The 20,755-nt window shown below is 41.8% G+C and overlaps 1 protein-coding gene across 3 annotated transcripts in view; it reads left to right on the top strand.

Moving 5' to 3' along the window:
• The window catches only part of PLEKHG7 (pleckstrin homology and RhoGEF domain containing G7), a 154,556-nt gene that overhangs the window by 12,656 nt on the left and 121,145 nt on the right, over positions 1-20,755 (top strand). The gene's annotated exons all lie outside the window — the stretch shown is intronic.

The following is a 20,755-nucleotide window of genomic DNA, read 5'->3' as shown; positions in this document are numbered from 1 at the left end:
AGCAGCAGAATAATGCGCTCATCTGTTTCCTCCTCCTCCTGTGTGATCATTTTTACATAGTCAGGTTGAAAAAAGACACGTCTATTTAGTTCAACCAAAAAAAAGTTCATCCCATATACACAAGTTGATCCAGAGTAAGACAAAAAAAACCCCAGCAAAGCGTGATCCAATTTGCTACATTGGGGAAAAATTCCTTCCTGATCCCAGAGAGACAATCGGATTTTCCCTGGGTCAACTTTACCTGTAAATGTCAGTACCCAGTTATATTATGTACGTTTAGGAAAGAATCCAGCCCTTTTTTAAAGCAATCTACTGAGCTGGCCAGAATACAAGATGCTGATACCAAGTCAGATTTAAGTAATTACACTGCTTGCATTTACAAATAAATTTAAAGTGGGTGTAAATCCTTACATATACCCAGTGAAGTGACTAGCCCCACGTGATACACAGAGATGAAACATCCTTCTACATAAGTTGTACCTGTTTATTATTATTATTATTATTCAGTATTTATATAGAGCCAACAGTTTGCGCAACGCTTTACAATATGAGGGCAGACAGTACACTTACAATACAAATCAATACAGGAGGGATCAGAGGGCCCTGCTCGTTAGAGCTTACAATCTAGAAGAGAGGGTCAAGTTGAAACAAAGGGTAATAACTGGGGGATGAGCTGATGGAGAAAATGAAAATACAGTTAGGTGTGGGTGGGGTAGGCTTCTCTGAAGAGAAGTGTTTTCAGGGATGGTCTAAAAGCTAATAAAGTAGGAGATAGGCGGACAGATTGGGATAGGGCATTCCATAGGATTGGAGAGGCTTTGGAAAAGTCCTGGAGGCAAGCATGGGAGGAGGTGATGAGGGAGCTAGAGAGCAGGAGGTCTTGAGAGGAACGAAGAGAACGAATAGGTTGGTATTTAGAGACTAAGCTAGTGATGTAGCTGGGGGCAGAGTTGTGGATGGCTTTGTACGTAGTTGTTAGTATTTTGAATTTAATTCTTTGGCTGAACGGAAGCCAGTGGAGGGATTGACAGAGAGGAGTGGCAGACACAGAGCGATTGGTAAGGTGGATGAGTCTGGCAGCTATCTGCAGTCTTCTCTTTTCTAAAGCTCTTACCAGTGCAGGATTTATACAGTGTGTCTGAGCTGTCAGAAAACAGAAGGTGGGAAGCTGTTACACTCTACAAAGCCAGTAAGAGCTAATTTGAGGGAAGGAACACCCCCCTCCCCCTCACACAGCACACAAGAACAGAGCTGAGGCTGTCAATCGCAGGCTGTGCGCTGGACATCTCTCTCATGTCACCTTGTTTTGCTTTCAGGAAAACTTTTCAGAAGTGACTTGTGCAGGAAGCAGAGGAACAGGGCAGCAGACAGAAATGACACTTGGTGCTCTGGATTGAGACAAACACACGCTATAGTGTAATATGCTTTGTCCATATTCCATGTCTGAAGTTTACAACCACTTTAATTATTCAATACAGAACTGCATTATTTGCACATTTTATTTTTACCTCCAAATTCAGCTTGAGACTTGTAGGGAAAAGAAGAAAAGGGGAAAAAACGGCACTGTAAGACCCTTTTCACACTGGGGCCGCCTGCACGTTCGAGGTAAAGTGCTGCTCGTTCTAGCGCCACTTTACTGCTGTTTAACCTCCCTGGCAGTACCATTATTTCAGATCTTAGGTGCTGAAAGCGGTACAATTATTTTGCATGGAAATTTGGCGTTTTATATTGTAGCTCTGTAATTCTTAGAAATAATTCACTTAAATCTGTCCAAACCAGAGTCTAATAGACATCCTGGGTATGATAAAATTTGAAATATGAAATCATAATTTTTATATATATATATATATATATATATATATATATATATATATATATATAATAAAGATTATTCAATAATGTAATCAAATCAAAAACACTGACGTGCTGAGTTGCAGAATTGTCGCTTTCATTACTTTGTGTTTGATGAATTTTCCCACCAATTACTATCGCTCAATTCTGCGAGTGATTCTAATTTATTATCGCTGTTTTCTAGCTGGTCTATAACCACTTTTGATGTAAGCTGACATTTTTTGGTTGCTATGGACAATCTCCACTTTCCTGGCATAAAGAATAGTATTTATAATATAAAACTGTATGCAGGGCACTGGACAAACCACTAGGGGCAAAGGGGATGTGTTGTTATTTGATACAGTACTGTAATCTTACAGATTACAGTACTGTATCTATACTGTGTTTTTTACTTTTTGAATTTGGCACGGAACTCCATCCCCGCGCGTCGCAATGCTCGCAGGGAACGGAGCTCGGCACTGTCACAGATCGAGCGGAGGACGGCTCACAGATCACAGCGGGGGCACATCGCTGGTTCCAGGGGACAAGGTAAGTATCCCCCTCCATGGATCCAGCAATGTATTCCCGAGTTAAATACCATACGAGGTATTCCCAAGCCAGACTCGGGAATACCGCCGGGGAGGCTACGTAGCACTTTTGCATCATTTTTCGGCCGCTTTTAACTCCAACAAAGGGTTTAAAAACTCCCGTGTCGCAGCGCTTCTGAATCGCTTTTCAGGTGCTTTGGAAGCACTGCCCATTCATTGCAATGGGCAGGGTGTTTTGGGACAGCTGTATACAGCACTCCCAAACCACCCCAAAAGATGCTGCTTGCAGGACATTTTCTAACATTTTCTTTGGCTGTCATATGGCGTCCTCCCATGCTCGAGAGGCCTGCGTGCCCCCTGCAGGGTACGTGCGGCGCGCTCTGTGGTCAGTGAGTCTATGAGACTCAGCTGATCACAGATCGGAGTAAGGAGTCGATCCCGACCCCTACCATGTTATCAGCTGTCAGACAATGACAGCTGATCATGTGATGTAAACAGAGCAGGTAATCGGCTATTTTTTTCTCCTCGCGTTGAGAATACTACCCTTCTCACCCACTAGAAGTTAGTTGAAGTTGTTTCACATATCTGTTGAATGTATTCGTCGGTCGTGATGAAATTCAACCAGCATGACCATATTTTCTGAAATTTGGAAGGAGTGTCCTTTGCCTGGTGTATAAGTTCCTCCATTTCCACAGTTTTCTGTATATGCTTAAGCCATTCGGCTATAGACAGTGGTTCTGAGGAATGCCATTGGTCTGGGATGCACATTTTTTTTTCTGCATTTACCATATGAATGGCAAGTGAGTGAAGGTAGGGTGTTTTTTTTTTTTTTTTAAGATCAAGGAATAATGCAGCAAGGACTGCGCTGGTTAGAATTCAAGCAAAAAAGTAGTAATTTGGTTCGTGAGACGGTGAACCTCTTTCCAGTATGGTTGTATGTTAGGACATGTCCACGAGATGTGTAAAAGCAAACCCAGCTCCTCATTACCATGCCAGCATTGTGGGGGGAGAGATTGAGATGTTTTATGTAACCTGAGGGGGGTTCTGAAAAGATTTTGAATGTGTTGTGCATAGACATTGACCGTTGGATTTATGTATAGATATTTTCCCATTCTAGGTCTGATAAGTCAATAGAGAGTTCTTATTCCCATTTACGACTGGCTAAGTTAGATTTTGGGTTGCATTCAGCGAATAGCAAGGTATATGTGTCAGAAATTGGGTGTCTCTGGGGTTCCGGTTTTAGGCATAACTATTCAAATGGGGTGAGCTGTCAATTGTGTTGGGGTTTGCAGGTAAGACCACAGTGGGAATAATTGATTTGTCCTCTGGGAAGATAGTGTCTATAGCGTGAGGAGGCAACCCTTCTCATAGAACTGTTCTGCTTGGATGTGAGGGTGTGGCCAAATGTCTGAAAGGAATGTTGCGGAGGTTCCTGGTGGGAAATATGGGTTATGGCAAATTGGTGTCATAAGGCCTAACATTGAGGATATTTTGTGTTTATAGCAAGTTTCTTGGAAGGAGATTAGTGTTGAATGTATTAACTGTGATTTTTGCAGGTCATCTGAGTATGTCTAGGACGATCCAGGGGAGCTGGTGTAGCGGGGAAGGGGACATAGCATGTTCAAGCTGAACCCACGCCTTGACTTTTGGAGTGAGCGCTCCAATCAATTATCCTTGTTAATTGGCAGACTCTATGGTACTTCTGGAGATCTGGGAGTCCTATACCTCCTCTAAGTTTAGGAATTGTCAGCCTAGAATAACTGATTCTTGGACGTGGGGTGACCCATAGAAAGTTAGTACAGGTACTCTTGTACGTTGAGAAAAAGGCAGGTGGAAGCTTTATCGGAATGGTTTGAAGTCCTGCCAAATCATGAAAAGAGAGCTATGGCCTTGAGCGTTTCCGTCATATAGTCTCAAGCCACTCTATCAAATGCCTTCTCCATGTCGAGAGAAAGGAGAAACCCTGGGTGGTAGTTAAATGTTAGCCAGTGATGAATATTGGTCACCTTGTTTGTGTTGTCCCTTGCATCTCTGTCTGATATATAACCAACTTGGTCAAGGGAGATGTGCTGAGGGAGCAAGGGAACTATACGATTATCTAACATTTTAGCAAACCATTTTAGATCAACATATAATAATGAGATAGGTCTATAATTGGTGACTGAGGCGGGATCTTTCCCTGGTTTTGGGATCACAGTGATGTGCTGTTAAAAAGTCTCGAGGGGGCCTCTGTCGGAGATGCAAAGGAGTTAAAAGCTGAGAGAAAGAAGGGGGGGGAGGAGATCTGTGTACGTTTTATAATATCCCACGGTTAGTCCATCTGGGCCCAGGCTCTTGCCGGGTTTCATTTGTTTAAGCACTATTTTGGCTTCTTCTGATAGTGGACATTCTAGATCTCATGCTATAGAGGTCGAAATTGGGGCGGGGCTATATATTTGTAGGAAATCGTGGATTAGCTGCTGTCTTGGTCTATCTGCCTTAGAGGAGTCCGTTGGGGATAGGTTGTATAATTGCAAGTAGTAATCAACAAATTGCTTAGCAATGTCAAGGTTAAAGTTAATTTTATGGCCTGATGGGTTGATTATGAAGTATATTGTCAAGGCTGCTCTCTTGGATTGTAGGGCTCTCCCTAGGAATTTTCCAGATTTGTTACTGTACTTGTAAAAGAATTTCTGAGATAAGATATATTTACGATTTATTTTTTTCCCCCAAGTCTTCTAAAAATTCTGACCTGGTCTGTAGAAAGGCTTGAAAGGTGTCTGATGCTTGTGTCTGTTTGTGTGCGCATTCTAGTTTCTGGATGCGGGTAGTCAGTGTCTTTTTTTGTTTACGTTTGCCAGTGGCTGCAATTAGAATGCCCCTTATTTCACATTTTTGAGCTTCCTATGTGATGACAGAGACTGTAGATTTGTTTTCTATGAAATATTGCCTGAGATGAAATTTAACCTCGGCTGCTATAGAGTGATCTGTAAGTAGAGAGGGGTCTAGCCTCCAAGTCGGAGGGTAGATGTGCACCTTTGGGAAGGATATGGACATGGAGACTGGGTGGTGGTCCGATAAGAAAATGGGGTCATTAGATGTTTGGTGAAATAAGGGTAAGTCTTTCTGAGAAATTTCAATTTTTTTTTTTTTTTTTTTAAGCAGAGAAAAAAAAACGAAACTAAACTAAAGTTAGCTCAATTTTATTTTTATTTTTTGTGTAATGAGAAAGGTGATGTTACGCCGCGAGAATTATCTTTATTCTAAGAAAAAAAATTGTGATTCTCATTTTATCCAGAATTATGCAGCTGTAGTGGAGAGCCAATGTTTTATTTGTAGGAATTGAAATAATTCAGAGAGGGGACATGGAATTTTTCCCTAATTTCTGCCCAAGTGCAGATGTTGTGGCCATTGAGAGATGAAAGTGCGCAAATTTTTTTTTTTTTATGGAGGTGGCGCCAATGGAAGGCTCTGGGGGATTCCAGTCCCGAGAGTAAACATCAGGTTACCCAGTAGGGATGAGAGAGGTAAGTGCGACGAGAGAAATTTACTAAAGTATTTAGTGGAGTCCCAAATAGCAAGGGTATGCCTCATGAGAGGGCTCATAGAAGTGGGTCTAGATTTAGGTGTTAGGAAATGAGCAAACATAAACTGGTGAGCAGTAAAATGTCTCCAGGTCTACCCACAGGGAGGTCGAGGGGGCAATTTGCACAGCTGTAAAATATTTGTGGAAATTGGAGACCCCAAGGCCACCCTGTCTTTTATGTGTAAACATCGTAAGTCGGGAGAAACGTTTTTTTTTTTTGTTGGACCATATGAAGCTGGATACACGCTGAAATCCTTTCAAAACCATGTATGATGGGGTTGAGTAGCATTTTTACAGGAGTAAAATGCTGTTAGTGAAGGGGGGGTGTCAGGACAAGTGTGATCATTGAAGAAGAGTGGGCTGAGTTCACAGCACAGCTAGAGAACTGACCGCACTGTGTTCTAAAGCCTAATATGGTCAGTTTTTAATAGGAAAGCACAGAGACTACATTGCTTTAAGCCAGTGGTTCTCAACTCCTGTCCCCAGAACAGAACTAACAGGCCAGTTTTGCAAGCAAACTGAAATACATCACAGGTGATATCATGCGTTGAGAACCACTGTTTTAAGCAATCTCAACAGGTGTTGCCAAAATTGAATGTCTGTCCTATACACCAGCAGGTTTAATCTGGGAGAAAAGTTGCTCTGATTCACATACCAGGGTGAATATTCCCAAGAAACAACAAGCTCCTCACCCAGAAGTCCACCATGGTATGTGAATTGTAACACCTTTTCCTTGGGTTGACTCTTTATCAGTACAGGCTGGCTTTAAATGGCACATTTTGGTTTTAATTCACTGTAATGATCATATCATGGGTAATGATAGAAAGTGAAGCCTATACAAAAGTGCATCTTACTAACTAATGCCTTGGGCAGCATGATAAAGACAACATTGGTTAGTAAATATTGTATGAACAGAAGTAACCAATATGATTTATGTATCATAAATGTCAGAAAAAAAAATCACTCCAATGGGTTGGATGTTTCAGCCCATGCTTCTCCACGAGGGACCACTGGGCCCCTTGCTATCTTTTATAGACAGCATGTGGGCAACTAATGCTGGCCATACACTGCTAGAATTTTGGTTAAAATATTTTATATTTTAAGAATGGTTTGTGTGACTTTTTTTTTTGTCAAATAACTGTTTATTAGTTTAAAGTGAAACATTACACGTCAAACACTTCGGTACAGCATTGGGGGAGCGAAAGGAAGAGAACAGAAAAATTACAGGGGAGAACATACCATAAAAGCATATTGGCCTACATAGTATAGCCACCTGGAGCAGGTACAAGCCAGGCCAGATAGAGCTATTCACAGACAGCATGTTCTGCAACACATGTAAGACAGGGATAAAGTCCAACCAATAATAAACCAATCCTCAAGACTCAACAGCCAGTCTTGTGTGACTTTTTAATGGTTAGTGGGGTCAAACCAATGTTTGTTTTTAACTGCAGTAATGAGAACATTTTAAGGGAGTAGGGGTAGTAAGATTTTCCAACAAGCTAAGTTCTTACAGTGAATGTCGTTTTTGTTTGGAAAATTCCATTCACTCCAAAATCATATCAAATTAAAAAAATATGTTAAAAGCAAGTGAAGTTGTGAAGTGCTCTTGAATGACATTTGTCAGTTCATTGAATGTACTGAGAATTTTCATGCAAACGCTCAGTTGAATATTTACTAGTACATGGTCAGCTTCAGCCTTGCTAACAATCCAAATAAATCTTATATAATTACAGTATCATGGATCTAAACAAACTGTATTTGGCCTATTATTCTGCATCAGAATTCAGTTACACATAATAACAAAAGTAAACTATGAACGGTATGTGATTAGTCATGTGGATAAAGGTTTCATTGGCCTTATAAAACTAGTAAATAAGTGTTTTAATGGTCTGTAATAGGCCTCTCCTAGTTGTAAAGAAAAAAGATTAGGCTGGGTGTTGTTTGGCTGGTTACCGTACAGGTCACTCTTGTTATGTCTATGTACAGCTGCCTAGGAACATTTTTTTTTTAAAATTTTATTTACAAAGCTATCTGAACTTTTTTTATTTTATTTTTTTATTTGGGCAAACTTTTTTTATTTTTATGAACAATTGAGTAAATATCCTTAATCTGGACATTTGTTATAGTGTTCTTTGAAACACAGATTTCTACTGAGATTAGTTTGAAATTGACTTTATGGCTAGAAATAATACAATCCACTGCACCAGCACCTTACTTACATGATCTTGTTTGTGTCATGAAACTGCGCTCCTACCTGTAAATTATATGGAATTTAGTCATATATTATTACTTTTTTATGTTTTGTAGAATATCAGAGAAAATGGCTTTCTGGTGTAAATACTGGTTGTGTAAGGAAGTTACGGACACCTTGTATCTGGTAGATGTGGCTGACTGCCCCATCCTGGCTACAATCCTTCTAATAACCAGACTAAGGCCCCTTTCACACATGCGGACGATATGTCCGTGTTTCATCCGTTTGCGGATGAAATACGGGCGTACATTCATCCCTATGGGATAGTGGGTGTCTGCGGATGAACATCCGCAGACACCCGATTTCGTCCGCCTCCGCTACTGTCCGATTCTGCAGACGGAGGAAAATCCTATTTTTCTATCCGTCTGCAGAGCGGATCGGATGAACACGGACAGGCGGTCCGTGCGCATCCGATCCCCATAGAGGAGAGCGGAGAGCTGACAGGGCGGTCCCTGCACAGTGTGCGGAGACCGCCCTGTCCGCAGCCAGCTCAGCGGGGACAACGGAGCGATCCCCGCTGAGCGAGCGGATCATCACGGGGCGGATCATTACTGATCCGTCCCGTGTGAAAGGGGCCTAAAGACCTGTACACACGATACGAAAATCGGATGGAAAAATTCCTATGACAAGCTGTCTGCCGATTTTCGGATCGTTAGTACAGTGCTTTTGACAGCCGATTTCGCTTTTTTGTCAGACACAAGCTGGATGGTGCAGACTATAACCTTTTTGCTGGATGTAAACTCAATGTCTGGTTTTCGTTTCATTAGACTGTTTTTCGGAAAATAAAAAAATTGTTAGAGTAAGACTACGCATGCTCAGAAACGAAATAATACATAATATTCAACACATTACTTCTGACGTTGTGTTCTGTCGTAATGAAAAATTTCATATTGTGAGTAACCTCATCACTTTCCACATGCCACAAAAAAATGGACGTTTGGTCGCCCGGAAATCTAAGTATGTGTATGAGGCAAACTTTCTTCTTGGATATAGGGAGGGATATACTAGAACCTCTGTCAGGCTTTTATTGTTCTTTGTAACCCCATTGAAGAGATTAATCTTGTTTTCTCTTCCACTCCCAGGGGTATTGGTCACCAGAACAAAAAAAAAAGGGACCTAGACATTTGATAAAAACCTGACGAAGGTACTGACTACCTGGTGCCAAACTTGTGATCGGGACGGCCACATTTGGTTCTTTGATTTTTGTTATGCAGCCTCTGACACCCGGCTTTTAGGTCAAATAACTTTTTTTTATTCAAACAACTACCAGGGTACAAACATACATGAGGATATAAATGCGAGAGACTTTCTACAATATGTCACACAATAAATGAGGACCATATATGAAAAAGAGATCAAAGCTGTGCAATGGAAAGACCATGTATACAGTACCCAAAAACACAGTACAATGTAATAAACTAGAACAGTGTGAAAGGTGACAGACCCACTTATATGATTCTTCAGGACAGGAAAAGGAAAGGGAAAGAAGGTAGAAAAAGGAGAGACGTGCTTAAAAGCTACCACAAAAGAGGGGACAGTACATGCCCCAATAAAACCGTAGGAAGGGTGGACACACTATCGCACCACCAGAGCTGGCTGAGTGACTATTGGCCCACCAGCACATCCACATAGTACGAACCTTCTCAGGGACTTAACTATCCTCTGCTACCAGCGTTTCTATTGCCAGCATTAACAGCAGCATTATGTAATATACCCCCAAAGTCATACTATCTTCAGCAGCATTACTCCATTCTACAGACCCAAATAATCCTCTATCATTATCTACAGTTTCTAACTCTTTGGCATTATATATACTGAGCGTTCATTTACATTATATGTGTGGATTGGTGGTTTTCAACACATTTTTTATTTATTTTTTATTTTTTTATGTGCCCTATTTGCACAACAACATTGCTGGCGATTTGCAGGGAAATGCAGACATGCTTGGCATCACGTCACTGCACTGCAGCGCAACACACCAACTCACTATTTCGCTGATCTATATACAGTATTGTTCTGGTCATTGACCCGGAAAGTGCTGAAAACAGTTTTTAAGAATAACAACCAGCAAACAGCATTTTTAAAGAAAGTTCAACAATGCCATCCCCAGTATTTCTCTCATGACATGTTTGCTTTAATGATGATCATGGGTGGCCCTAATCACATGATCTACTCGCTGTGAGCTCAGGTTGTTGATTTTTCTGTTTCAATATTTTTATTTACTTTTGCAAAAAAAAATGTATAACCAAAAACAGTTTGATTACATGACAGCTTATGAATGCGTGACAAATGATGTACAATGAAAGGCTTATTTATAAAGTTACTTTTATCAATACGTTTTATTTATTTTTTCTAAATGTTGAGACAAGTATGGCATCTTCACATTTTCCCCTAATGTGTTTTCTGTTGGAATCAATGGAAAAGCATCAAAGTGCATGTTAATGTGTGTTGCGCATTTTGAATGCACATTGCAATGCATTTTGTATTGAATGTCAATGTGTATCATAACCCACATCAGTATGTGTTGTAGGGATCAACCGATACAGATATTTTGACCACCCCCCAGGCCGATAGCCGATATTCTGTACACTTAAAAAAAAATTATTTTTACACTGTTCTTTTTAAAATAAAAAAATTTTTTTTAACAGTAATAGGCAGTGACAGGTACTCTTTTCGGAGGGATCGGGGGTCTATAAGACCCCAAACCCCTCCTCTGCACTTGAAAGTATTCAAAACGTCAAGATCAGTGTTTTTAAATGCCTTCTATTTTTTAAAACTGGCATCTTTAAGATGCCAGTAATCCGGGAAGTGATGTCATGACATTGGGTCTCGGATATAGTACCCCAGAAGCAAACGAAGCATCGGCTTTGTTTGGGTCTTCGACCAGCCGGCGGATGTGCCAGCTGGTTTCTCGGGCCTCCCAGTGGAGAGCCCGGGCGAGTTTTAGAAGACGGCGGAAGGGGGGGGGGGGTGTCCCCTCCGGCTGCTTGTAATAACAGCCGAGCGGCTGCTGAGCTGCATCAGTTCTTACTACAATAAAGCTGACCATCTCCTGCTCTAAAGAACGGTACCCGGGTGATGCACGCATCACCCCGGTAAAACCCCTTGAAGCAGTATTGGTAATATTGGGTACGTTTGTGACCAATACTTCCAAAAAAGTGAATATCGGCCGCACTGATAATAGGTAGATTCCTAATATGTTTTTATTGCATGCATTGCCATGAAAAAGGCTTTAAGCGAAAATGCTAAGGTATGAGTCCAAGTTGGCATTACTGCCTTTAAAGCGGTATTAAACCCACAATCATAAATGTAATATATTGCATCTTTCCAATTTCTAAATGTGGTGGCTGGATTCGATTTCTCTGCCAAGGATTTTTTCCTTTATTTTCACTTGGTGATCTGGCCAGTAACACACTTCCTCTCCTATGGGATGGAGGAGCAACTAAAACACTTTTGTACAGCAGCATTGTCAGTCTGAGGAGAGGGCAACGTTCATTGCACTAGCAGATTTAGATGGCAAGCAGTGGGCAAAGGACTAGCCAACAGTATTTCCTGTGATCTCTCTGCAGTTGATGTTTTCCATACTGCTGATTTAGCATACTTTGTTCCGCACTTTGTGTCTGTGTGTGGGGGTGGCCATCTTGGTAGAGGTGAAGCAAAAACAATGGTGAGTAACATAGTTTTGATCACAGAATCCCACTGCAAATCTCCTGAGACTAGTAGTGTCTTAGGCCTGATTCAACGCCTATGCATTTTTTTTTGTGCGTTTTCAGTTTTGCAGAAACACACTACAGTACATATAACATGGTTTCCTATGGATGTAATTCACATCTGTGTATTTTATGGAAAGGGCCAGGGACTTTTTTCCTGGTTTTTAGTTTCATAGGCTTCAGTGGATCAAAAGCCATATTGATAAAATGCAAAATACACCTGCAATATGCAAACTGCATCCTGCATAGGTGTGAATCAGGCGTTTCATGCTGCAGTTATACAGCTACAGGGCTGTAGACACACTCACATAGCAGTGAATATACTAATGTTTTTCAAGAGGAACAAAAGAAAAAAAGGTAGTTTTCAGAGTACCGCTTAAGGCCTGGTTCACACCTATGCATTTTTTTGTGCATTTCCAGTTTTGCAGAAATGCACTACAGTCCACTTACCATGGTTTCCTATGGGTCATGTTCACATCTGTGTATTTTATGGAAAGGGCCAGGGACTTTTTTTTTCTGGTTTTTGGTTCCATAGACTTCAGTTGATCAAAAATGTATTGAAAAATGCAAAATGCACGTGGAATATGCAAACTGCAACCTGCATATTTGTGAACCCAGCCTTAGTTGGCTATACATGGATCGAAACTCCAAATTTCGATCCATGTAAAGGCTAGCTGGTAGTGCACAAGTCAATCTATCGATCAATCAGACTGTCTGGGTTTTCCCAAACGAGCAGTGCCGCTGGCTATAGCTGGCAACACTGATCATTTTGTTCTGCCAACAGGGAAGTCTCCCCGCCTGCATAATACAATAGCTTAGCAGGAAGGATTCTCTCTTTCACCTCAAATATGTGGATGTGGGAATTTGCTCAAGAATCATGTATGGTCTGCCTTAGACTGGCCATAGACCGTTCAAATCTTGGTCAGTTCAGCAGGAACCGGTTGAGATTCAAACTGCGTATGGGCAGGCTGAATGTACCAAGTTGATCAATCCATCAACTTGGGTTCAACCAGCCTACGGATTTTACAGGCGATTTAATGCTAGTGGCTATAGCAGCCATTAGCGATAATTATTGTCTTCTCCAATGGGGGGGGGGGGGGGGGGGCGGCTTAATACAATGTATCAGCAAGTGGGATTCCCCTGTCGGCACTGTTTTTGTTCATGGGAAAACTGTGTGAATTTCTTTCCTGCAACCAAATTCACACCATCTATGGCCATCTATAACATGGCAAACCATCCTATTTTTGGTTCAGTTCCAATAAAGTTCTATTGATTACCTAGAATATATACAGTATATTGTTTCAGGAACGTTGCATACTTTCCTTGTGCTCCTTCCAGGTAAAGCTGACTATACACACACACAGATTATTTTTGTTCAACCTGTGGAACAGATTCTCTCATCCTTGATATACAGCGTGGATGGAGAACTGTTCTGCTGTGGCTGTTTTATTTTGACCGCCACAGCCGGTGCTGGGCAGAAAACCCAAACAGTGTCTGCATCTGATTGGATGCAACTGCTGTGAAATTTTCAGCCTGACAGAATAACCAGCAACATTTTTTAAATGTAATACTGAGTTTATGTAAAACAATGTTAGCTTTCTGTTTTCTGACCTTAGGAAGATAGCACCAGAGTTTCACATTGATGTATGGATTGGTTTACATTCATTGTCCAGAAGATATGTGCTGTGAGTCATGTTATATAATACAAAGTCCAGGTTATGATATTATCTCAGCAGACAGACAGACAGAAATACATGGCTTAAGGGGAATATACCATGGAAGGCACTGACACTGGAGAGACAAGTAGGGATTGGAGACAAATGGCCATAGGTTAAAATATGGTAAATAGACACTAAATGATTTATTAGGTCATTATCCAAGAGTCAGACGTGAGAACATGTTTGAACATCATAGGAATAATACAAGGGATGAGCATGTCATTGTGATTCTAACTTAGATAATCAGTTACATTGTATGTTGTACAAGGGCCTTGAGGGCTTTCTACTTTCCCAGATCAGCATGGTAAAAGTCGGCATCACATGAGAACAAAAAACAAATCCAATTCCCATCAGTTCTCATCCATGCATAACTTTGTTGTTCATTTTATCCATGGATTGTATAATGAAAATCATCAACTCACTGATAAATATATTTAATTATAGAATATGTTATATAAAATAACTGTTATCAGTTGATGCTTTTTATTGTGAACTGGATTGATATAGATTTTATTTATGTACCCATTTTTATATCCTTCATATCTTTTCTTATAGCCCTGAAGGAGGGGGGGGGGGTTTGTTCTACCCCCAAAATGTATTGGCTGTTCTGTGCCCTCCTACTGTGAACTAATTTGATTATTTCAGTGGTTCTGAAGGCAGCTTATACTTACCTGAGCCCCATCTCGATCCAGTGATGTGCATGAGAGCAGCGGCTCTCCTGAGTCTCTCTCTCTCTCCTCACTGGTTCGCACAGCAGCGGTGAGCCAATGAGAAGAGAACAGGGTGTGGGTCAGAGCCATGGACACTGTTCATTCACAGGAGTATGGCTTGGAAGTGAGGGGCTTGCTATTGGGGGCACTTGGCAGGGGGGTGAAGCCAGAAGTGCTGGTGGGGGACCCAAAAAGAAGAGAATCTGGACTACTCTGTGAAAACTATTACACAGAGTAGTAAAGTATAACATGTTTGTTTTTTTACAACCACTTTAAATGGTATGAATGTTTGTGTGATGTTTGGCAGAATTTTTAAACGTGGATTCTCAGTTCTGGGTTGTCCCTCCTTTCCAAGGGGTGTTCCCATTTTGTTGGGTGCTGCTGATTCCGAACAAGTGCAACTAGTGATAACTTGATTGTCCTACTGCAACTCTGTATCCAATGCCTCTTCTTTTTTTGTTTTTGTTTTTGTTTTAGGATGGCAAAGACACCAGGCCAGGATAAATACCCTGAAACTTGCATCATTAATGCTGTATTAAATCCAAAAACAAAAATGTAATGTATCGCAGATCACCAATCAATACATGCAATGGCTTCTCCCACCCCTCGCTAGCTGTCACACTGCAACAAACGCAGCCACGCCGACTCCCCCCCGACTGTATCATCCATTCACATTGTTCTGTAAATGGGAAAACTACAAGGTTCAGCAGCCTTTGTGGCTGACGACTTGTAGTTTTTAATGAACTACCACGGTCCTGTGGAGCAACGTGGAAGCTCATTCTCTCCTCTTGTTCATACAGGCAAGCAGATACTCTGACGGATCTGGAGGAGACCTACATGGTACCAGCAATCTACTGATTGCTGGTGCAATGCTTTACAGGCTCCAAAAAAGTGAACTTGTCCTTTTAACCACTTGAGACCCGCGCTATAGCCGAATGACGGCTACAGCGCGGATCTCCTTTGCCGGGACTACATCTATTGACGTAGTCCCGTGCACGAGCGGCCTGCGCGCCCCCTGAGGGGCGCGCGCGGAGCGCTCTGTGATCGGCGAGTCTATGAGACTCGCCTGATCACCGATCCGGGCAAGGGGTCGATCCCGACCCCTTATCACGTGATCAGCTGTCAGCCAATGACAGCTGATCATGTGATATAACGGAGCCGGTAATCGCGCGAAAAAAAAAAAGATGTCCCGATCACGGCCAGCCCTGCCAGTGCTCACCTGCCCCCTCATCACTAAACACAATTAAAAAATAAGTGCCCCCCGTCAGTGCCACCCAGCAGTGCCCACAGTGCCACCCAGAAGTGCCCACAATCTGCCTCAACAAAGGTGCTGCACCCCAGTGCCACATATCCGTGCCCATCAGTACCCAGCAGTGCCGCCCATCAGTGCCCAGCAGTGCCACCTATCAGAGCCACCTATCAGTGCCACCTATCAGTGCCCATAAGTCCCATCTATCAGTGGTACCTATCAGGGCCCCTTAGTGCCACCCATCCGTGCCACCCATCTGTGCCACCCATCTGTGCCACCCATCCGTGCCATCTTATCTGTGCCCATCTTTGCCCATCGGTGCCGCCTTATCTGTGCCCATCGGTGCCGCCTTATCTGTGCCCATCGGTCCTGCCTTATCTGTGCCTATTAGTGCCGCCTTAACTATGCCTATCAGTGCCCACCAGTGCAGCCTATCAGTGCCGCCTCATCAGCGCACTTCAATGAAGGAGAAAAATGACCTGTTTGCAAAATTTTATAACAAACTATTAAACATGATTTTTATTTTATTTTTTGCACCTTTTTTTTGTTTGTTTAGCAAAAAATAAAACTCCGAGCTGTAATCAAATACCACCAAAAGAAAGCTCTATTTGTGGGAAAAAAATAATAAAAATTTCATTTGGGTACAGTGTTGTATGACCGCGCAATTGTCATTCAAAGTGCATCAGTGCTGAAAGCTGAAAATTGGTCTGGGCATGAGGGAGGTTTAAGTGCCCAGTAAGCAAGTGGTTAAATAATGCATTACCATTTAAGTCAACCTATTAGATTTTAGTTGACTAAAATACGACTAAAACTAAAATGGAATTTTAGTCAAAAGACTACGACTGCTAAATGGAAATGTGATGTCAAAATGAACACTGGTAGCCAGTCTGTGTTCTGGTAGCTGTTGTTGGGTGAGATTGGGTTCTTTTTCTCTATGCTGATGATCACATGTGGGTTTGAGGCATTTAAATTGTCTGTCAGTATAACTACCTGCATGGTATCTTTAACAACATGGTTAAGTTCATCCCGTCATTTTTATTGAACAGCTCATTGGATCTACTGTAATATTTGAAATATTCTGAGATGACCAGATCAGCTTTAGGACTTAACTGTTCTAATTACTAGTACTCTATTACAGCGATGGCAGAGGGATTGTGTTTAGTGCTGTGACTTTGACCTGAGTGTTATTTAAAGTATTTATCTTTCCTTATGGCTGACAATGAATTACCTAGCACATATTTCAGCTGTATTGATAGTGCGCTGTCACAAATGAACACTAAATCTTCTACATTTCTGTGTAGGGCATGTCTGAGAAATCTGGGTGCCGTGCATGAGAAATGTCAAAACAAATACGTGAAAACAGGAAATGGGCGATGTTTAATCCACTGGCAATAATACCATAGATCTGCTCAGTGCGGCCTATGAAAAGCACTTGTATGCAGCTAGCGTTTCACACGGATAGTCACATATAAGATGCTGGGAGATTTCACTTGCATTATTTCTGACAGCTCCAGATCATTTTGTTTATTAATTTGATTGAACAATAGTTGTATTTTTAAAGTTGAACTTCAGCCAAACTGCTAAATACGCAGATAAAAAACATACAATAGAGATTCTGCCACTTAAACTTAAAAACATTCTGGTAAAATAATAGAAAAATTCAATCTCTTTTTTTTTTTTTTTTTAACAATTTTATTCAGTATTATTTTAGATACATTTCAAGTGCAGTGTTCATACATTTTCACATTAAGTACTTGTTTTCTTAGCATGCACAGCTGCCATATATCCTAAATGCTGAGTTACTCTCTATCTGGAAAACAAGATCCGAAATGCTAGTATCCGGTTATTCATTCTCCATCTCAAGTAGTAAATAACCAAACCTTTTAACTCATAACATTTGTTGGAGTATAAGGACTCCCATTAGTAGAAAGAAAGAAAGTAGAATAGAGAAAGGGGGGGGGGGGGTAGGTTAGGTCAACGTCGGCTTGTGCCACTGTCCGGGTCTCTTTGTGCCTCTCAACGGTACCATAGTTCCCAGATCACGTTATGAGCATCCAGACGGTCTCTAATCCCTGCCATCATTTTCTCCATTAATTCTATGTCCCTTATTCTAGCGTATAGAGCTCCTTCAGCCAGGGGGGGAGCTGCACTTCCAATTCTGCGCCACCAAACAGCATGCCGCTGTGAGGACGTGTCTAACTAGTTTCCTCTGAGGAGCCGATGTTTTCAGCGGGGACCGTCCTAGCAGGAAGAACTTCTGGGGAATTGTGGGGACTACCCTTTCAAGAAGACGTAATTCAATCATTTTGATGCTTACTTTCCATGTTTTTCTTTTTTATAATTTTCTTTTTTTCATGTGCAATATGCCTTTGAGCTTGCTGAAAATTTTGACCGTTCAGGAAGAGTCTGCTCCTCTTCTGAGAGTGTTTGAATACACTCTGTGCTGGTCCAGCTCCTCTGCCCCTCCCTAGGGTCTCCTTCATATGGCTTTTGACTTTGTAGAAATTAAATCAGGGATTTCCAGGATTTGGCAAGAGCTTGTTTAGTCAAAATTAATATTAAAGAGGAAGTAAACCCTGATGGGTTTACTTCCTCTTTGTCTCCCTGCAAAGGTAAAGCATAATGGGCTACTATGCATCACATAGTAGCCCATTATGTGTCACTTACCTGACACAGGAGCCAGCGATGTCCCCACTGTCCCCTGTAGTCCGGAGCATCCATCTTCTTCCGGGTATCGCTGCTCCGGCCACTCACAGCGCCGGAGCAGCGATGACGTCACTCCTGCGCATGCGCACGGGAGCCGCCACTAACGCCATATCGATGTTTAGCAGCATGTCGCTGCTAACGCCCGCATGCGCCGTAGACAGCTGTGACTGCCTATTAGTAAATATCTCCTAAACCATGTAGGTTTAGGAGATATTTCTTGGACCTACAGGTAAGCCATAATCTAGGCTTACCTGTAGGTCAGAGTGGTTTGTAAGGGTTTACAACCACTTTAATGTTAAGAGTTTGGACTAGTTCATGATGATGAGATCTGGCTGTGCCTCATGGGAGTTCGGAAGTAACTTGCGGCCCAGAATTATGTGTTTAACGCAACTTCAGCTTTAGCACAGAGATAAAACACCATTTGCTCAGTACAATTGTATATTTGTTAACTGGGATAGTATGCAATGTTTAATTGGATTTTCTTTATTTCAGGAAATCATACTAGGCTAAGCATGAACATTAGAAGAAAACAGAAACTTTACTGTTATGCTAGCCATATGCATCCAATTTGCATCTTCTTTTAATCCAATTTTGAGATTGAATTAGAAATTTCAATCATATTTTAAAACATTTTCCTTCATAACGACACACCGTTGCTGCTTTGTTTGATCCTGCCCAAATTACAATCACTTAAAGTTAAACTCCATGTTTTAGTGGCCAAGCAGGCCCAAACTATCTATTTTTTTTTCACTAGCAGTTGCAGCAGCTGTGTGCGCTATATGTAGCCTCAGTTATATACAAATTACAGCCTTGTGTTCCAACAGAGGGATGGGAACTTCCATTCCGACCCTGGAACATAATCGAGTCAGGCTGAGGGCTGCTCAGCCATTCACAAGGAGATCTGTATTCTGTGAATACAATGCTTTCTCTGATTGGCTGAGTCAGAGATATTGGCGTCATTTTCCCACCTCCATCTCAGCGAATCAGAAGAAGCTTTGTATGCATTCATAGAATACAAGGTCTCCGGTGAAAGGCTGAGCAGTGCTCTGCTGGACTCTACTTTGTTACAAGAGTGGGATGGGAAGTTCCCGTAGTCATGCCTGAACACTGTGCTGTTCACTGTATATAGCTATAGTCTACATACACTTCATAGAGCTCTGACAGCTGCTGCATATGTTAGTGAAGTAAATTGTTTATTTGTTGTTTATTAAAACATAGAGATCAGCTTTAAAGTGGTTGTATACCCTGTCTGCCTATTTTTACCTACAGGTAGACCTATAATAAGGCTTATCTCTGGGTAAAATGAATATCTCATAAACGGCATATCGCCGTTAGCAGCGGCATGCTCAGTGTGCCTGCGAGCTGCTGTCTACGACACATGCGCCGTAGACGGAGGTGCCTGTCTTTTTGCAAATATCACGGTTTAGGAGATATTTCATGGACCTACAGGTAAGCCTTAAAGAGGAAGTAAACCCTGATGAGTTTACTTCCTCTTTCATTCCCTGCAAAGGCAAAGCATAATGGACTACTATGCATCGCATAGTAGTCCATTATGTGTCACTTACCTGACACAGGAGCTAGCGAAGTCACCGCTGTCCCCTGTAGTCCGGCGCATCCATCTTCTCTGTGGGTCTCGCAGCTCCGCCGCTGTCATTCGGCGAAGCCGCGATGACGTCACTCCCGCGCATGCGCATGGGAGCTGACACGCGCGGCAGCTCTGTTGTTGGAAATGCTGCGCTCAGTGTGCCTGCGTGCCGCTGTCTACGGCGCATGCGCCGTAGACAGCGGTGCCTGTCTTCGGACGAATATCTCCTAAACCGTATAGGTTTAGGAGATATTTCTTGGACCTACAGGTAAGCCTTAATCTAGGCTTACCTGTAGGTCAAAGTGGTTTGTAAGGGTTTACAACCACTTTAATCTAGGCTTACCTGTAGGTCAAAGTGGTCTGTAAGGGTTTACAACCACCTTAAGTTTAAGACCATTTCATAGGTCTGTTCTTACTTGAGATGTATACATTTGATGAATGCTGCATGAACAGAAGCAAGTGCTCAGATATTCAATGCAACAAATCTGCTATGTGGATGTTTTGTTTTGCACTCCATAGGCAGTAAAGATATAACTTCCATTAGTGAGTAATGAGGCATATACCATGGAAGGTGCCAGTGATTAATACATCTAGTAGAGAAGAAGGAAGGTCCTGGAAGACTTCAGTTTGCTATGCTGGCATGCCTGCTGTCATAAATCATCCAACTGGTCCTCATAACAGATGGCGAAAAGCAGTCACCTCTAGAATAAAAGCACCCATTATTGTTATAAAATAGAGTTCTGCAACGTTTTCAAGCCGTAAATCACAGTCATAAGAAAAATACATTTGTCAATGTAGAAACAGCTGTTCTTATGTAATGAGATTCTTCTTGAAGATCATAGCTTAATCATTGTTTCAAGTATTTATCCTCACGTACCAAAAA

The sequence above is a fragment of the Lithobates pipiens genome, unplaced genomic scaffold, assembly GCF_037356315.1.
Source record: "Lithobates pipiens isolate NorthernLeopardFrog02 unplaced genomic scaffold, aLitPip1_a1.2 Scaffold_8, whole genome shotgun sequence".
Taxonomy (NCBI): Eukaryota; Metazoa; Chordata; class Amphibia; order Anura; family Ranidae; genus Lithobates; species Lithobates pipiens.
This window is presented reverse-complemented; position numbering and strand designations above follow the sequence as displayed.